This window comes from Balearica regulorum, chromosome 2 (genome assembly GCF_011004875.1).
Source record: "Balearica regulorum gibbericeps isolate bBalReg1 chromosome 2, bBalReg1.pri, whole genome shotgun sequence".
Taxonomy (NCBI): domain Eukaryota; kingdom Metazoa; phylum Chordata; class Aves; order Gruiformes; family Gruidae; genus Balearica; species Balearica regulorum.
Window position 1 is genome coordinate 93552585 of NC_046185.1, and position 19754 is coordinate 93572338.

The following is a 19754-nucleotide window of genomic DNA, read 5'->3' on the forward strand; positions in this document are numbered from 1 at the left end:
CACACATCTTCATTTTAGTAAAGCTTTTGGCAGCATTTCTCAAGAATAAGCAAAGACAATATGGTCCAGATTGAAAATCCCATGGGGTGAGAAAAAGCAGGGCTGAGGAAGAGTTAGCAAAATGGGGTCACTATCAAAATGGAGAGATGTATTGAAAGAGGTTCCTCGAGGGTCTATCCTGTATCTGATACTACTTATAAACATCTGAAAACAGAAGAGAACACATCTGAAAACAGAACAGAGACTAAGCATGTTACATTTGGAGAGGACATGAAGAAGAGAGCAGCTAAAAGTGTGTTAGAGAACAGAATTAGAATTCAGAGGGATTTTGTCAAACCGGAGATAGGTTTTTTTTAAGAAACCCACAAAAGACAGTATTCAATAGGTGCAAGTGTAGTTTATTAGACATAGCATCATCAGTTCCGCAGATAGAGGAAGGGGAAAAGTAAACAGGATTACAGTTGCATAGAAATAATGTAGAGTGAATCACAGGCTAAACACGAGTCACTGCTGTTACGCCGTTGTAAAAAGGCAAATGCCTATCGGGAAGGTGGGAACAGGAAGACAGCCTGCAAAACAGGCAAAGCAATTATTTTGCTCTGCTAACCCGTGGTAGGACTTCAATTTTAATTTTTCCTTTTTTAAAATCTTTTTCACCTGGAGCATGCTGGCTTGGGGCACCTCACGTATGACACTGAGTGACTGGAGAAGAGTGCAGTGGAGATCAAGCTCAATTACAAATCCAGAAAACATTAAAGATCAGGATGCTAATGGGACTGTTTGGATTAATGAGGAAAAAAACATGCAGGGGACAGAGCCTTTAAATATGTAAACGGCTGCTACAGGGAGGAAGCAAATAGTTGTTCTCTGGGCCCAGCAAAGACAGACATTTCACTAATGGACTGAAATTTCAGTAGGGGATATATTCAGAATACACATTAGGAAAAAGACCTTTAGTGGTAAGGGTAGGGAAACACTGGGAAAGATTGCCTGAGGAGACGGCAAAAGCCCCGTACTGGGAAGTCTTTAAGAACAAGATTGAAAAAACAGTTATGTTATAACAAAGGAGTAGTTGATGCAGTCTTAGGGCAAGGGAAAGGACTAGAAAGAGTGATTTCTTAAGGTCATTTTCAACCTCACGCTTCTTAGTTTTTTTTCTGTTCCTTATATTTCCCTGCTTATAATATTCACCTTCAGAAATTCAAACAGAAGTAGGGAGAGGTCTGGTTTGGACATTGACGTGTCAAAAAAAGTAAGGCAGCAGCTGTAAGCTTGAAGGCATTCAGAAAAGAGAACAATACTGGAAAGGCAGTTATACAATGCAGAATCAAAGTTTAATCCGTACAGTTTATCAAGAGAAGGTGAAAGAGTAAATCTGCTGTATTTTACAAACATTTTCAAAAGGAAGTTATTTATGTTAACAAGAAGCAGGCTTGCAATGGACAGATGCTGCAGCTAGATGAATTTACCTTTTCAAACAACATTTATATTTCTATCAGTTATGTTTTACATGTTAGGGTAACCACCGAGAAATCTTCTGAAGGGGCGTGATGGATTCACCATTTCTCCAACACTTTAAAATAAAATGAAGATATCTTTCTAAGAAACAACTACAGAAAGAGCTTGCGTTGGGAATGGCTGGAGGAAATCCTACAGCTTTCAATATTCAGGTTAGACAAGATGATCATAATAATCTCTCTTGGCTTTCAAATCTGTTTATCCAACTTTGTAGAGAGATGTAATGTTTACAGATCACTGTCAAATCTGCATAAATGGATTAGAAAAAGGCATGAATGAGCAATTACTCTTGTGATCTCTATGAGGTATAATGCTTACTATTTACCAGGTCATTATATTACAACTTGTCATTTCTTTCCTCAGTTTTAATAGCATAGATTAATCTCTTTAACGGCATCTGGAGTTCCATGGAGTAATATATTTATATTAGCAGCATTATATATGACAGCAAATATATATACTATATATTACGGTATATACATTATAAGCTATATATATGTAATAACAGCACTAGTTTTTCTCCTTTTGTTCTAAAGAGATGTGTGGGGCAGTGTTTCTTCTCTCCAGTGGGTCAAATCTACATTCAGTCACTGTCAGCTTTGTTCTGGAGTCGCTAAGGCATAGGTGATGGTTACCACATGGTCACCACACATCAGCTGGGAAAACCACCCACAGTAGATTCAACAAAGCACAGCACACAGAAAGTTCTTCATCGACAATATTGTCCAGAGCCCCTGCTGATCATAAGAGTACCGGATGCTGCTCTTGGCGACAGGAGGATTCGCCTGTGTGGATGCCCGTGATGAACCTACACACACCATTTCTAAGGCTTCTGTGGTTGCAGAGCTTAGGCTGGTTGCGCCGTTCTGACGGGTTCCCTTGGACCAAGATCTGGATAAAAGCACTGCTAGGCAGCTGTTTAGAAACAGCTTGTTTAAACCTCCTCATGGGGAGGCTAGATGACATTTTCAGAAGCACAAAGGCCTCATAGGTTTTTCTCACTTCAGCTAACATTGGGTGGTTGTCTTAAGATCAGGCTCCCTCTTCTTAATGATTCACCTCTTTAGGTTATTGGCATTTCCAAGAGAGGTGAACCAGCTTCACAACACAACTTCAGTCTGGCGCTGAAGTTTGTCACTTCAACTAAATCTAAATTCATGGTTGTTTACTACAAAATCTTCTGGGCAGACGGTTCCCTTTACGGACCCCCACTGAAGTCAACGGGCATTTTGGGCACAGGTATCCACTCCCAGAGGCCCTAGGGCAGGGCTGGGACCCAGGAATGTGGTGTGCTGGGTGGGGCCTTCGTTATCAACCAAGCCTTTCAAAGTCGTGGTTTTATTTGGCACATCAGATGACAGGCTTTTAATGAGCAAATGCAAACAAGCTATCATTGAGGAAAAACATCATTTTGAAATGGGTGACAAATAGTTACACTTTTTTTTTTTTTTAATGTGATGCCAACTTTACTTTTCTCAGAGGACTGAAGAGCAATCTTTCTGCACCGGATATTAGCGGAAAACTGGAGAGTCACTAGCAACAACTTTGGAAATAGAAAAGATAGATACCAAGCACTCTCATTTTTCCCCAGAGAGATGCTGTGTAACGTTTTACAGAGCCTAGAGGAAAGAGTCAGAAAAGCACTGTGTATTCATGTGACAAGATATTTCAGCCTACTAATTTAACTTGGGTTGCTTTAACCTCTGGAAAATAGTGATGAAAATGATGTTTCTTGGCCATGCTGCTTTTTATGGTGCTTAAGTTCTTTGAGGTTTTATGAAAGGTAATTTGTTTTCCTAGTAACATCCTGTTGTAAGTCTGATATGGCAAAACTGAGCAAGGGATTCTTCCTTCTGCATTTTTTCTCTCATTGCTTTTTCTCTCCTTCCCATTAAGATTTTGTCTGAACTTGGCTTTGGCAACTAGATTTCAAACAATCCTAGCAAAAAAGGGAAAAGGGAGATCTCCTGACCCTTTCCAAAAGGAAAAAGAACCTCTGTACAGAGGCATGCCAGGTAGATAGCCAGTTTGGTAAGAAAAATTTTTACATTTTCATTGGAAAAGGAGGACCAATCTGCATCATTACTCAGTGCTGACAGCACTGCCTGCCCACTGGTGCAGCGGCCAGAGAGCCTCAGTTCCCACAGCAGCCGGGTCCTGCTTCTGTCCACCTCCACGGCCCTTCCAGAAAGCCGCTTGCCTGGGAGGTCAGGCTGCTAGGGAACAACCTGGGGTAGGCAGCAAGAACAAAAGGCATTTTAGGGACTGACGGTGCTAACCCTACTTGGGGGCCTGCGGCCTCACCACAGGCCGTGGCCCTGGCATGCCTGACATGGCCAGTTGCACAGAGATCGGGCCAGAAGCACCCGCTTCGGGTTCAGCCACGGCAGATACACTTCATGCCATAGATTATTTAAAAGCGGTTTCTGGAAGAAGGGTGTGTGAAAAGCAGCAAGTCCCCCACACCACGGCTCCGGCCCCGACCCTACAGCAACCTGCAGAAGTGGTTTGGCTGGGGTGTTTCTCCTTCCCCCTCCCTTCCTCCACCCACCGAGGCAAGCGCCACCAGGCCTTCCCCTCACACCACAGCACCGGGGTCACAATGCTGCCGACACCCCTGGATGAGTTGCTGCCCGGTGGGATCAGGATGCAGCGCTCAGGAACAGTTTTACTATCATTATTTATTATTATGGTTGTTGTTGTCGTCTTTGTTGTTGTCACTATTGTTATTATGATTTTATTCTTCCCTTGCTACTCTTCCATGTGGGGCCCAACTCCCGCTGCCCCCACCGCCTTTGTCACCACCCGTTCAGGGGTGAGAAGGAGGGAGGGAGGGAGCGCTCGCGATCGCGCACGCGCAAGACGGTGCCGTTAAGGGGGCGGGGCTTGGGGGCACGGCGGTGGCCGGCAGTGTCTTCTCTCCCGTCCTCGATTGTTCTGCGCTCCATCGATTTTCTCGGGCAGCGGCTGGAGGTGCCTGTGCCCGCCGGACGCGGAGGCGCTGCTGGGAGCGGAGCTGCCCCAGGTGCCGGATACGAACTCGGCGGCGGCGACGGCCGGTGAGTGGCAGTCTGTGGCCTCCCGCCCCGCTCTTCCTCTGCCGGGCTCTGCGGAGCCGGCTCTCAGCGGGGCAGCTCCGGCTCCTTCCCCCCCACTACCCGGGGCGGAGGCCTCTCCCCTCCCTTCGGCCTCCCCCCTTCTTCCTCCCCCGCTCCCCGGGAGGGTCGAGTGTCACGTCCCAGGCCCCGCCCCTGCCGCGCGGGGGAGCGGGGACGGAACTGTCGTTAACGGCTGTTGGGGTGTGGGGGGGCGTCGCCGGTCTCCTGCCGTCTCGCGCTTGGCGGCCCCTCCTCGGCCTCCCTGGAGGCACCTGCTGGCCCCGCCCCGCCCCGGGAGTGCGCCGGTACCGGCCCGCCTGCGCCGGGATGGGCAGTCGCTCGGCCTCGCTCGTCTCCGTGAGGGCAGGGGCTGGGGGGAGGATGGCGGCTGGGTGCCGGGCCCCGCGAGCCGCCTGGGGAGTTGGGGAAGGGGAGGGCGGTGGTGACTTCCCGGCTGCAGCAGCTCGCTTTCCCTCCTCCCCCAGCCCCCTGACAGGGGACGGGGTACCGGCGGGGCGGGGGGTTTCCCGGTCACCTGTGAGCCTCCCCGGGGGAGAGCTCACGGTGTCCTCTGGGCGGGTGGGTGTCTGCCGGGTGACGGTGGCTGTGAGAGGTTATGCTCGGGCCGAGGAGCGCCATGTCCCGGCCGTGGGCGCCCGTGGGAGGGAGCCCTTGGCGCTGGCGGGGCTGGCGCCGCAAGCCAGCGGGCAAGGCAGCAATTCTGTGGCTCTTGCCTTTGTTTCTCATGGCTGGCAGCGGTCTGTCCGGAGCTCCTCGGCCCGCTGGGTTATGCGATGAGACGAGGATGGTCTAGAACTGTCTTAAACCGTTTAGCTTAATGAAGTGTTTGTGTGTGCTGGGTGGGGAGTAGAGGAAATAAGTAGGGGAGAGGTGAGGTCTGACCTCTGAAGAGCTAGTTACTTGCAGGTCTGACTTTTATTTTTTTAAAACTTTGCATTCAGTGGTACTGCAAAGTTTCAGAAATAACACCCCAAAATGAGTGTGTACTTACACAAGTACAGTAAGAAAGCATGTAGTAAGGAATGTGGAACAAATCAAAATGACATTTACTGGTTGAGAGATAATTGCTTTCATGGATATCTAACTGGAAGTGGTGTTACACTTCCTCTGTGATGGTTTTTTTTTTTAAAAAAAAACTTTCTACCCAGTTCTACATTTCTTCCTCACTTGGACTGCAGTGCAGTCCAGAAGGGTCTGTGAGCTGGATGACCAAACATCTTTCCTCCTTGCCTCTTCTATATCTTAACTAGCAACCTGAAAAGGATCTCTTATCAAGGAGAGTAGATGTCCAAAACCAGGGGTGATCCTATTTCCAAAAGGGAGTTTCCCATTCTGTCCAGTTTTACTGGCTTTCAAAATAGCGTTCCTTCTACACCATCAGCTTTTCCTTCTATTTTTTCCTCCTCCTCCCCTCCCGACATTTTTTCTATTTCCTGCAATTTGCTTGCTCGTTGAGGATTAACAGCTTCTAGCCATGCACTCAAAAGCTTTGAATTGAAAGCCAGTGAAGTATTAAGCCATCTTAGCTCTGACAGAACATCATATTAAATATAAACTACAAATATTCATTCTTTAAAGTTTAGTTTAAAACCGTAACCTCACTTCGACTTTCCAAGCTTTCTGATCATTCTTAAAATAAGTAAACATCTCTCTTCTCCTTTAGTGATTTGTGTGCATTTCATTATTGTAAGCTTTGTTTTGGTTTTGCTTTTGATAGTTGTCAAAACAGTTAAAGGACTTCTGTTTGTTATTTTAATGTAAACTGCAAATAAACAAACTTGTGCCTTAGGAAAACATGTCTGTTTTCTTCCTTTACCTTTTGCTCACCTGAAGAAGAAAAGTTCTATAAGTCTTGGTTCCCTAGTTCTATAGTATCTATCACAGCTTGCACTGGCAGCAAAAGGCGAGTCCTGCTGCTATCTTCTGTCCCATGGGTAGCTTAGTTTACGGTTTTTGTGATTTATGCCCACCCTTGGACAACAATGCTTTTACTTAGATGGGATTTCTGTTGTCTTAAACATCATTTAAAACAGGATGCAGTGATTTTCATTATACTGGTATGACTTATCTCAGTGAAAATACCATCAGTTTACATTGTAACAGCTAAGGGTTTTTTCTGTATGGAAAATGTTACTTTTTTTAGTATGTGTAAGAGGTGAAACTTTAATTAAAAACATGTTACCAATCAAAATTGTACTGTTGTGTTTTTTCTTTTTAACAATGTAAAGTTATCCTGTGTTTTCATGGCCTTCATTCAATAAATTACAATATTTTTGCAGACTTGATGAGGTACTTTAATGCTTTATCAGATATTAGTGCCGAGTAGCAGTCTAATGATAATTTAGTCTAAACTAATAATAATTTTTAGAATTCATTTGAAAACCTCTTAAAATTCTAAGTCATGAAAAGTCATCTTAAAAAAAAGGCGTCTTTTAAATAAAATATTTAACATCTTGCACTTTGAGTGGATATTGTGTGGAGAAACTGTTTCATCTTCAGTACAAAAGGTACTGTTCGTTAAGTATTTTTGAATCTGTAGTCTTCAGATCTTTTTTTTTTTTGAGTTGTAGGATTTCCTGTGAATATGAGCAGAGTTTTTTGCTAGCTGTTGAGAGTATTTGAGGCAAAACCAGACAATAAAGATGTTAAAATACGTAATCCACCAATTATTTTCCCGACGTCCTATTAAAAAGAAACTATCCACTGATACAGTCCATTCTTTATTATGCTTTTCCTCAAAATGAAGCTGAACTAAAGCAATGTAAGTGGGTTGACTAGAAAGGCAGAGGCCACTGACCTCTTTTAGTGATGAAAACTTTTAGATATGTTATGTTAAACCGTGCTTAATCAACGTCTTTCAATGTACTGATATGTTTGGCTGTAAATCCAGTAAGTCTTAAGCACTGTACTCGAAACTAAACATCAGTTTTGAGTTATTTTACTTCTGTTGATTCTGTTTTTCAATTGTCCTACTTAAAAGCCAAAACCGAAAAAAAAAAGAAGAGAGAGGAAAAACAGTAATTCTTGATACGATTGTGACAGAAGATTGGGTATGAAATGTGTTTTTAAAAATGTGAATTCTGACAACTATTGAAATTGTCTGTGGAATAATCTACAATTGAGTTTTGTCCCCAAGGATAAAACAGCCTTTGAAGCACAGACAGACACTACCTGTTTTGAATGGTTGCACATCACTACTTAGTTATGCAAACAGGCACAGAAAAATTTTCCGCTGGAGAAATTACTAGTACTTAATTTTACAGTGAAGGACTGGAAAATAATACTCAGAAGACTGTACATGTTACGGTGAACTTATTTTCTACATGAACGTTTCAGTAAGAGTGGAATCTGCTGCTGTACTTAAAAGTACGCTGAAGGTTCAAAATCTGAAAACAGCTAAATTAATATCTTTTAGCAGAAGTCAGATGTTAGCTCTTCAGCTTAGCTTTGACCTTCTGTCTTAGACCACCTACATTCTGTAAATCTGTGCTGTGCAACTTTGTCTTTCAAATTACTTTTCCCAGGGGAGAAATATGGTGCTTGGTAATGGGGGAAATCTTGTTTGTAAAGGTGCTTGTAGGATGAGGGATGATTAGACAGCACATGCATAGTGCAGTCACGTCGGAGTAATGTTTGATCTTTTGCGCTGAACGTGAAAGGAAAGGTCTGTGTTTACAGCTTGCAAAGTATCAATTTAAAAATAAAGCTGATTAAAATTTTTGTACCTTAATCTGAAAATTATTTTCTAGAATTCTGGTGAGTATTTCAGTTCAAAAACAGTTGGATTGTTCTCCCAGTGTCAAAAGTTGGAGGAGGAGGGAAGAGCAGGAGGAAGAACTCATTTGTGTGATCTCCTGGGGGGAAAAAAAAAAAAAAGAACCTGGAACAGTTTTCCTAGTAACTGAGTAATGAGAGAAATGCCTGCAAATAAGGATTAATTGTGTGAATGGTATGTTACACACTTTGCATAGGGGAAGGTAAGCTAAGTATTTAATATTTTAAACAACACTAGGTTAAACACCTTCCCTCCCTCCTATGGAAAAATTGTTTGTAATTGTATGTTTTATATTATTTTGGAAGTATTTAGTGCTTTTTCTTCAAAAGGAAGTTGATCCATGTAGCCTTTTTTTGATAACAGAAGTTGTTAATTAATCAGTGCAGACAGTATGTTCAGCATTTTCTACTGAAATGGGTGTGAAAACCTTTCTAACTTTGTTTGTTTTGTTTTTAAGGAAAACAAAATCCTGAGACACCAAGTCCTTAATGGGTCTGGTTTTTCTCTTGACCTTAAGGGAACTACAGATTCCCAGATTTTCAGTTTAATTCTCAAAGGCAGACCTTAGGTTATATTGTGCAGAAGTCAGTGGGGACTCTGGCAGTGTACAAGTGTCTGTGGATCAGATTACGATATAAATCAGTGATTTTTAGGTATATTTAGACTTGTATTTTTTCTTTCACTTCGTGGATGACCCAAAAGCAACGTACCCTGTATTTGGAAGTTCATCAAAAAGCCTGTAGTAGTTAAAGATTTAGGGCTACGCTGAGCAACAGTTCCTTTTTAAATGCCCACTTTTGTATTCAAGACAAGCCAAACTGATTTTCTGAGGTAATCCTGGAATGCCTCAATTAGAAAAGCAATGAGTTAAATTTTCTGTTTAAGAATTCTGTGAGTCTTGTGACACTTCGAATCTCACTGTGGTTTTGGCACATGTACCTTGCTTCTTGCTGGAAAACTGAACATTAGATTTTTGGCAAAAAGTTAAGAAGCTGTGCATATAGCTGATGGTTTTTTCTTGTGTTTCCTTTTCATCAGCATAGAAGGCAAGTTGTCTCAAAATACAACTTCACTACTCTGAAAGCATGATAGTTCCATACAGGAGGTGGGATTTTAGGTGGGTGAGTGGAAATGAAGATTGAGAGTATGTAAGGCTAAAACATGTCAGAAAAATACCTGTGCGTACAGGCTGTTGGACAGTGAAATACTTGACCGTGCGTTTGACTGTGTGATTAGAGAAAGATGCTATAGCGTATGGCTCAAGTGCTTCCCTGAGCAGGCGCCAGGACGAGGTGTTTAGGGAGAGAACGTGAAAAATACAGGAATCTTGGTAACTCAAGTACATGTATCATCTTTTAAATATTTTTGAAACAAAAGGAACTGCCAAAGAAGTCACACGGCAAATGTTAAATTTAGTGTAGCAGTCCTACCTACAAGCACCCAAGTTAAAACTTCAACCATGTGGACTGTGTGATTTCAGTGGTTACATAGTGTTTTTGTAAAGAATATTGTGTATGGTTACAGGGCTTAGCAAAAATCTGTGTTGTCCTGTTTCTTTTCTCTAGAAAAAAATAAACCTCATGCCATTGGGGTTTATTTTTCTGAACTTCTGGATCTTTATGAATGCATTTGCATAAACATATTTGAAAGTTTTTGGTGCTTGAAATATTGTTTTCAAATTTCTGTCTGTGAATAACATAAGGTAGAGGGATGGTGAGGGTATTAAGATTCTTTACTGTTTTCCTAATAACTAAAATAATGCACCAAATAACTTCAGAACAAAAGAGGGGTGAAGGGTTTAACTGGAGGACAGTAAGGAGAATGACTTCTAGATGAAGCAAACTTTACTGGATATTGGGGGTAGAAGCAGATGTAGGAAAGCATGTGCTTTGTGAGAATTTAGAAATTAATGGGAGATTTATGGCCATCTGTGATATGGTTTTGTGTAAAGCTGAGTTGACTTTTTTCTATATATATATGTTTATGTAGAGATGTTTAAGCTTTTTCTTCACAACGTCGCCAGATTATAGTGATGTGTCACGTAATAAATACAGAAGCTTTTAACCGAGTAGATGACTTAATTTCTGGGGAGTTGTAATGCAATTTATAATGAAAAGAGCAGAAATTTTGGGGAGAAACATCTGTGTTCAGACTTTCTTGAATTAAATTTTCTTCTACGTTATCACCCTTTTCTAGCCAATTCAGTATAACCAGGTCAGATGTTCAGAAAACTTAAATTGGTTTGACTTGAGTCTTGGTGATTAATAGGTGCTGTGACATTGAATATACTAGCAAAAGTGTTCATTCAAGAACTGGTATAAACCAGCATGTAGACCTAATTAATAAATTGGGGGAATAATTTATTTTCAGTGTGAAGTTGTGGAACTTTAAAGCTAACTTTTTGGAAATGTATTTGCTAAGATGAAATATTTTTAGGATTTTTTTCTTAAGGTTTTTTCCCCAATAAAAATGTCCTAATCTAAGTTTATAGGGCTTATATTGACATTTGGATAATTGTAGTATTGATGGTTTTGTGTAGTGGTGTCACTTGGAGATGTCATTGTCACTTAGGTAAATAGATTTTGAGCTGAGGTGAAAATGTGACTGTGGTTCTGGGCTGTTTAGACTGTGCATGGATTAAATTAAACTTGTGTGCTGGTGAGTTTGATGGAGCAGATATGTGTGTTCATGGTAGTAGAGTGGAGGGAAGGGAAAGTTTTTTTTTAAGTAGACTGACTAAAATAGATTTTTAAATTCTTCAGATATTTTAGTCAGCTTTTTCTGTTTGAACAGGTGATATAATAGGCAGATGAAATGATTTTCTGAACTAAAAGAAACAAAGAATTCCCCCCCGGCTCGCTTCCCATTTTAAAAGTCTCTGTTCATCTGTATTATAGATTAATGTTCTTTTTAATCTGTTTTTAGAGGTTTGCTATTTTTACTTTCCGCTGATGGGTCACAAACTCAGTGTTATATGTAGGCTCATTAATTTTCTTCAGGTTGTTTATGGTGTAAGATAGTAATGAACAAAACCTCGTTTTACAGTGGAGGGTTTGTGGAAGAAGTCAGTGTTTTGATGCTGTAATGGCGTTTGTGCAGTTAATTGTCCTTTGTGGAAATCTCTTCCCTCCTCAAATAAATAATGTACCAAAATTCCTGATGTAAAAATACATCAATATGTAGGTATGCTGTGCATCATAACTGATAAGGTGCTGGCATTTAATATGCACAAGGGAATGGTTTTGTACTAGTCTAGATTTTTTTTTTTTGACATGTGATAGATAGAAGGTTAATTGATGTTAAATGGCTGCTTTGTTAGCCCTTCATCAGCTACTAAACTAGTACAGGAGGAGTGCAAATCATTACTACAAAAGGCCAAGACCAGTATGTTTTCTTAGTGAGGTTTATAGGTCTTTTTTTTTTTTATCCCTCCTTCCTTTCCCTCCTTCCCAACTGCACAAAACATAACCAGCTGTAATGATAGGAGGAGAGAGCAAGCAGCTTTTCTAAACACACACAGACACACACTCGCACTCCTGCCCCCCTTTTTCCTCCCCATACCTCAGCAGAGTGACAGCTTCTAGATGTTGCGTGCGAGTGAGTTCAGCTGGTGCTGTGTGGTCTGGGTGTGTGGTCTCCAGCTCAACCGAGAGGCTGCTAACAGGGTGGATGAGAGAGAGCAACACTGTTTACTTTAATTTATTTCGGATGCCGGAACTGTGCCCGGAGTTTCTCCTGAGCTGGGTTCCACAGTTAGCGGTGTCAATCCCTCGCAGCTGCAGCCCGGGCTGCGACGGACGCTGAACTCCTCTGCCCAGGGTTCTCGACGCATCTGCCTGGGGTCCGGCCTTTTAATCCCTTGTGACTCAGAAATGTTAATGGCATCGCTGAGTGCTGTGATTGTTTTGCTTTCGTTCTGTCGAGATATATAGCCATGAAGATGTACCTTGCTGGGTTAAGGAAAGCAGGACCTCTGAGATACAATAGCCATACTTGCGTATTTCATCAGTGAAAGCAAAACTGCCGCGCTTACTCCTTGGCTACCCGAAAACTATAATCTCTAGTACGCCCTTTGTGACTGATTGGAATATTCAGGAGCCCTTTTAAAAAGAGAAGGGTATCGGATTATGTCATTTAATACTCCAAATATTTTATTTTTTTTTATTTGCCCTTTCATTACAAAACTTACACATCTTCCCAAATTGAAACTGATCTTGGCATGTAGCGTTGTCCTGTGGGTTAACATGTTTGTCAGTGTTAATGTTGGCTTGAATCAACATGCCGGATATGACAGGGCAAGACAAATGAGGCTTTGTTTTTCCTGTGTGATGGTGAAATTACCCCCGTTTTTCATGTTTGCTCATCTTTTCATTATAAGTAGCTTAGTGGTGTTTTGAAGAGTTTTTTTCCCCCTTAAATGTAAGATTCGTGAGCACTTCTTGTTTAAATTGACAAGTCCTCTTTTATTATTTAAATAAACATGCATAGATTCTTAATATCACTTGGAATTTCAGCATTGTTTAGCTTATTCACTTCCCAGTCTTTTCTGGCAGGCTTGCAGGAATGGACTTTATTATTAATGCAGTGTTGAAGGCTGTGGAAATTTTAGGGCACTGAAGATCTCCAGAGGGGTTAATAAATGTCAGTTATTTTCACAGTGCTGCTTTTTGGATGCTTTTAAATCTTGGTTTATGTAGATTGTCTGTCTGAATTTATATTGTTGGGAAGATAAAGCACAGAAAAGGTTGCAATAGTGTTTTTCATCATTTCGTAATGGTTTTGAGTACAAACATGTAGGGATCTTTTTGCTTTGTCGTCCTTCTTAGGGTCATTTGCTGTGTCCCTTCACTGACTGTCATAGTGTACTCAGGGGACTCTTTGGGTTTTCTAGTGAAAACAAATTATTAGATTTATTTAGTAGAAGCACAAGTTTGTGTAGTTTAAGGTGAAAAGGCCATCACCTAGGTTCTGGAATCTGAGTATTTATTGCTTGTTTAAAAAAGGGCATTTCATAAGTCTGTTCATTTGGAAAGCATTTAATGCTCTGATGTTAGTGTAGTAAGAGTACCTCACCTGCTGGTTTCAGGTTGGTTTGTTTTTTTTAAAAAGTAAACAACAACATCTGAGGCATACTGTGATTTGTACGTGGGTGATGTTTTGGTCATTCCTACTGTTCCTGCCTCAAAATTTTTAAAAATTGTATTCTGTCACACATATATGAGTGAGAACAAATAAATACTTGATACCTGAAGACTTGCATGCTTGCTTGTAGCTTAGACCTTCTCAGCGATGACAAATAGGCTTTTTCTTTCCTCCCTTCTTGACAGCTTAGATTCCCTTTGCTAGATGACCATGGCACTTGCATTGACCTTGTGTCTGTCTTCCTCCGAGAGAGTTCAGTGTCTGTGACAAAGTACTGCTGAAAACTTTAACTTAACTGAATTTTAAGTCACTGGAACCAACTTGCTATCTTCTTTTAGAAGTCAGGAACTCCTTTTGAAAACATTTCAACTGCCAGTTTTTCCACTGCTGAAATTTATAAGGTGGCACCTGATTGTTACTTGCCTTCCAAAGTTCCATGCCTTCATGATGTTTGTAGTTTTCCTTTGGGATTTCAATTTACCAGGCAATTTGATATCCTTAAATCCTGAACTTCTGTTGTATCCTTATTTCATATTCTGGTACTTTTTCCAGAGTGGTAAGCAATACTCTGCTTTACAGAAGAGATATGGTAGTTATTGGCATTTTACTTTGTGTTTCTTCTCTGCTTACCATTGAAAGTTGAATGGGGAAACTTACTTAAGAATTCTTGCTTTAAACCAACTGAAGGTTTACAAGAGTCAAAAAAGCAACTAGACTTGTATTTTCCCTTATGTTAGGCCATATTATGTTTCCTCAGTAGTTGTTTTTAGAGTGGCTTTTCTTCAGATAGAGAGTGAAGATGTCCCTCTTTAACAAGCTTGTAATGCTTAAATTGTCTGGTTTGTGGTTTTTTTTTTTAACCAAATCTTTGTGAGAGGACAGTTTATTTGAGAGTTCATGTATGGACAAAGATGATGTTTATGAAAGGCATTTTTCAAGATGGCTTTGTAGTAGGTGGTCTTTGCAGAGGCTTTCTAACTCCTTGCACTTTCATAACAAGAATTATGACAGAATAATAGAATAATATGGGCAAGATCATGAGAGCAGTCAAACAGATGTCATCCATGTTAAACTGTTGGGGAGATATTGCGAGGAAATGAAGTTTAGAAAAAAAAAAAGAGTGGGGGGCAAGTAAAGAGGGAAAGAGGCAGCTCTTAGTGTAGAAGATGATTGTCCATTGCAAAAAAAAAAATCATAAAAAAATAGTCTTGTTAATGCTTGTTCAGTGAGCCTGGCTCCTCAGAAGAAATGCCTTGTATAGAAAACTGTCTTTATACAATCTCCCCTAGTCTGTATAAGAACGAGTCTTTCAGTAAGAAGGCTGCTTTTTTGTATTATTATTATTTTATACATAACATGTATTTGTAAAGAATAGGACTTCTCTTTAGGGCACTGTATAAAATTGCAACAAAAGCTCTTAATTATATTATTGTATCTTTTCATGAAACAAAAAAAGTAATTATTTTTTCAGCTTTGCCTTGAAGATTTTTAAAAGAATTGGAAACTTGTTTTGGGCCACAGTAGTATACTGGCTAGGCTTCCCAATAAGCAGTTCAGTCATTTTAACTATTGATATGTTTGTCATAAGAAGGAGGAGAGGAAATATAAATGAGTTGAAGTCTCCCAAGCATTTGTTTGATATTTGTAGTAAGGACAGATTCCACAGAATTCCTTTACTTACTCTTTGCAATAAATGAAACCAATTGCTGTTTAAAAATAATAATAGAGCATCTCAGTGCTGTAGTGCTTTTGTGATGTGTTGAGATTTACTGTGGTCTTCTCATTCCAGTGAGGTATTTTAAAGCAATTCTGCACTAAGTATGGAAATACTTTAGAAGAAATATTAGACCTCAGGAGGCTCAGCATTTTTATTACATTTATTCAGCTCATCATGAGGGGAGATCTAGTGCCAATTTCTGAAATCCAGAAAAATATGCTGTAATATTTCTTTTGAGTTTTGGTATCGATTCAAACCAATTACCTGTGCGCCTAGGTATTTTGAAAGAAGCAGTGGCTGCAATGCAACAGAACCATAACATTTGGGGCGGGGGAAGAAAATCAATCAAATAATACCAAAGTAGCTTCTATTTTACGTGTTTTCCTCAAGAATTCTTCCTCTCCATGTTACCACTGAGTTCCTGAAGATGGCTTTTTACATCTGTGTTACTGATTAACATTCTATATAAATCTCTACAAAAATTGCTCGAAAGTAGAAGAGGTGTTTTATGTTGTCTTACTGGTATCTAGACAGATGCTGCTTCCTGCAGAAGGTGACTGGGTGTGTATGTGGGCACGTAACCCCACTGTTTCTTTACAGCTGGTGTATATCTTCAAGCTCTGCTGTGGATCTGTGAGAAAAGCTGCAAAGACTACATAGATAGGATGCTCTAGGTAAACTTAGGCACCTGATTCTTCTCTAACATCCTCTTAGCACAGGACTCCAGAGGAAACTTCAAATTCTGAAAGGTCTGAACTTGTGTGCATATGCATCTTGTAACTGTATAGGAAAAACCAAGACTTTCCCTGCAATTTCAGATTCCGATTGCTCTAAGTATTATTAGGTTTAGCAATGGGAACTGGGAAGCTCTCAGTGTGGGTGAGAGGAGAGCTGTGTGAGCCTTGTGACTCCAGGACTGGGGATCTTGACAGAAGACTGGGTCTTTCATTGTCACCTGTGGCGAGGAAGTGGCCCAACAGTAGTGCAGGTGGGTTGTCTGGACAAGAAGGCTCAGGGTAAGGAATGGGAGGTAAGGGGGAGGAATTACCAAGGCGTCCAGATTTGAAAGGAGAATTGGGATGTTAACACCTCTCTCCCTCCCTGCTTGAACTCATGGATAAGAAGTCAGAGGGAAAATCATCAGGATAGGGGCAGGAAATAGTTTGGCTGCAAGACTAGGACCTGGCCTCAGTTTTGAAGTGGAGACTGTCTGCCTCTGCGTGAGGGCATGGAAACTGGCGCTGGGAAAGGAATAGGAACAGGGCAGGAGGGAGGGGACTCTGCCTGCCAGAGCACAACCTTCTCTTCTGTAGCTGGTTTCTTTGTAATCTGCTGATACAGTCCTCCTCTCCTTCAGTGCTGTTCTACCCACAAGGTTATAGACTGCATCTGTTGACTACTCATTTCTCTAGCCTCATGTTGGGTTCATCTAAAAGGTTCCAGTATTTTACATACAGACTTGTAAGAGCATCCATATGATACTATATAACTGAATTCCTTTTTCATCATTTTGTTGTTTGCAAAAAACTGGTAAATTAATATTTTATTAAAAACCATAATGTAATTTTTCATGTTGTGAAGTCAACCAGTCAAGAAATATAATGAGGTTTGCCAGTTAAAAACACAAAACCAAAACAAACCACCTTAGTTCCAGATGTACATTGTATATTTTCTCATGGACTCTTACCAGGCTTCCTTCACGTACTGGATGTGGCTCACATACTGCAACTTAGTGTTCTTGCGTGTTCAACAGGAATCTACATCTCTTACTTATTGCATGCTCTTCAAAGGTAGTCTCAAAAGATCTTAATAGTTCTATGGTGTTCAGAGCATGTAAATGCCTCTTCCATATTAATGAATTTGTCTTCAAAATAGCTTTTGAGATGTGTGATAGCATTCCTGTTTTAAATATGTGAAACTGAGAAACAGACATTAAAGATCAAATGTATTTATAGATTTGAACTGTTTATTTAGAACCTGAATATTTCAGAGCATTGTGCAGCATTCCCTACATTCAGAGTACGTTTCACACAGACTTCAGCTGTGGCTGAGGGCTCTGAGGTTGGACACCCAGAAACTGAGAAGAAAGAATGTTAAAGTTTTATTATAAGTGAGAGAGAGATCTTCCTCCTTATTCCTGCTGTTCAGATTTCTGTCTTCATTTTCAGTGTGCGTTCCAACTTCACGAAGATAGAAACCGGTCAGTGGCAGCTTCTTTGATCCTTGGGGCAGATCTAGCTAGTAACACTGAAAAATTTGGGGAGGTTGTGTAGAAGCATGGTGTATGATGGTACAATTTTTCTATATGCGGAAGCAGATGAAACAGAGATAGCTTGCTTAATCCTGGTATTTCCTAACTGCAGGTGCTTGGAAACTGCAACTTTACTGCGGTTTATTGGTAGGGATGATTTACAGAGGTTCTGGGTTTCATGGACTTGACTATTTGCAAGTAAAAATAGGAAATATACCTCAATCCAAAATAAAAATAGGTAAGAGAAGCCTTATGAAGCTTGGCTTATATTTGACATATTTTTTACCAACCTGAACTTTTAAAATCATATGCCTAAGGTTTTTGAATACTGACCTGTTTAATCATTCCTGGATTTTCTAAGAAATAAAAACATTTCTTCCTATAGGTTGTTTCTGGTGTTCTTACCTTTCCAATGCAGATGAATTCCTATTAGAAACTGATCATAGATAACTTTGTAAAGTTCCAGAATACCAAATGAAATTTTTTTACTAGGAATTTTAAGGATGTTGTGTGTCTTAGTAGAATAATTCAAGAATCATGAAGTGGGATAGATGATGCAAAATTACCGTGAAAGTCCTCAAAAGAAACCTTTTTTGCCTTATGACTTCTGTAGGACCTGTTTACCTATGGGCGGGCTCTATGTTTAGTAAGTGTTGCAAATACGGAGAAGTTGGTGGCAGCTAATGTGCTTCAGGTTATACTCATCTGCTTCTCATAGCTGCAGAGCTGCAGAAAGGAAATGGCTAATAAGCCATAGGAATTTGTAATCAGTTGCATAGTAAAGTAAGTGTAGGCTGCATAACAGGCGTAGCATATTGGTGTTTGTATTACAGAGCTAGTTAAAGTGGTTGAAGTTGACTCTTAATTTCAGATGCAAAGGAATAATCTTCTGGAAATGCTTCTTTATGTTTTTGTTGATCTGTCGGGATATTATTTGTTTTGTTGATGTTCTCTGCTAGTGTAGTATCTGTAAGTAATGTTTTAATTTTCTCTGTTTTTTGTAAATGTTGATGCTTTATACAAATAAGTGCTGGGGGCTTCTTCCCATAGGACTATCTGTGCCAGTAAGTCTAATTTTGATGGGGAAGTTATCAGTTTATGTAATCATAGCCTATTACTTAGCTTAGCAATTCTAAAGTTTCTAAGAAACTGGTGGGCTGACCCTGGCTGGAGGCCAGGTGCCCACCAAAGCTGCTCTGTCACTGCCCTCCTCAGCTGCACAGGGGAGAGAAAATATAACGAAAGATTTGTTCGCGGGTTGAGATAGGGATAGGGAGAGATCACTCACCGATTACCATCATGGGCAGAACAGACTCAACTTGGGAAAATTAATTTATTACCAAGCACAACAGAGTAGTGAGAGATAAACCCAAATCTTGAAACACCTTCCCTCCACCCCTCCCTTCTTTCCAGGCTTAACTTCATTCCCGATTTCTCTCCGTCTTCCCCCCCTCCAGCAGCACAGGGGGACAGGGAATGGGGGTTGGAGTCAGTTCATCACACGTTGTCTCTGCTGCTCCTTACTCCTCAGGGGGAGGACTCCTCACACTCTGCCCCTGCTCCAGCGTGGGGTTGCTCCCATGGGAGACAGTACTTCACCAACTTTTCCAATGTGAGTCCTTCTCACAGGCTGCAGTTCTTCATGAACTTCTCCAGTGTGGGTCCCTTCCACAGAGTGCAGTCCTTCAGGAACAGACTGCTCCAGTGTGGGTCCCCCATGGGGCCATAAGTCCTGCCAGCAAACCTGCTCTGGCGTGGGCTCCTCTCTCTCTCCACAGGGCCACAGGTCCTGCCAGGAGCCTGCTCCAGCGCAGGCTTCCCACAGGGTCACAGCCTCCTTCGGGTGCATCCACCTACTCTGGTATGGGGTCCTCCACAGGCTGCAGGGGAATCTCTGCTCCACCATGGACCTCCAGAGAGGCAGCCTGGCTCACCATGGTCTTCTCCAGGGGCTGCAGGGGAATCTCTGCTCCGGTGCCTGGAGCATCTCCTCCCCCTCCTTCTTCACTGACCTTGGTGTCTGCAGGGCTGTTCCTCTCACATCTTCTCACTCCTCTCTCCAGCTGCAATTGGTCCTGGTGTTTTTTTCTTCTTTTCCTCTTCTTAGATACGTTGTCCCAGAGGTGCTACCACCGTTGCTGATGGGGCTTGGCCTTGGCCAGCGGTGAGTCTGTCTTGGAGCCGGCTGGCACTGGTTCTATTGGACATGGGGGAAGCTTCTCACAGAAGCCA

At 41.3% G+C, this 19754-nt stretch overlaps 1 protein-coding gene across 2 annotated transcripts in view; it reads left to right on the forward strand.

Moving 5' to 3' along the window:
* The first annotated feature begins 4391 nt into the window (after positions 1 to 4391).
* EXOC2 (exocyst complex component 2) overlaps positions 4392 to 19754 on the forward strand; it is a 135272-nt gene continuing 119909 nt past the window's right edge. Inside the window, exon 1 of one of the 2 annotated variants that reach the window (XM_075744935.1) lies at positions 4392 to 4577. The gene's annotated coding sequence lies outside the window, so the exon portion shown is untranslated. Of the gene's footprint in view, positions 4588 to 19754 lie in introns of both variants that reach the window. The other variant, XM_075744933.1, reaches the window with a different exon arrangement.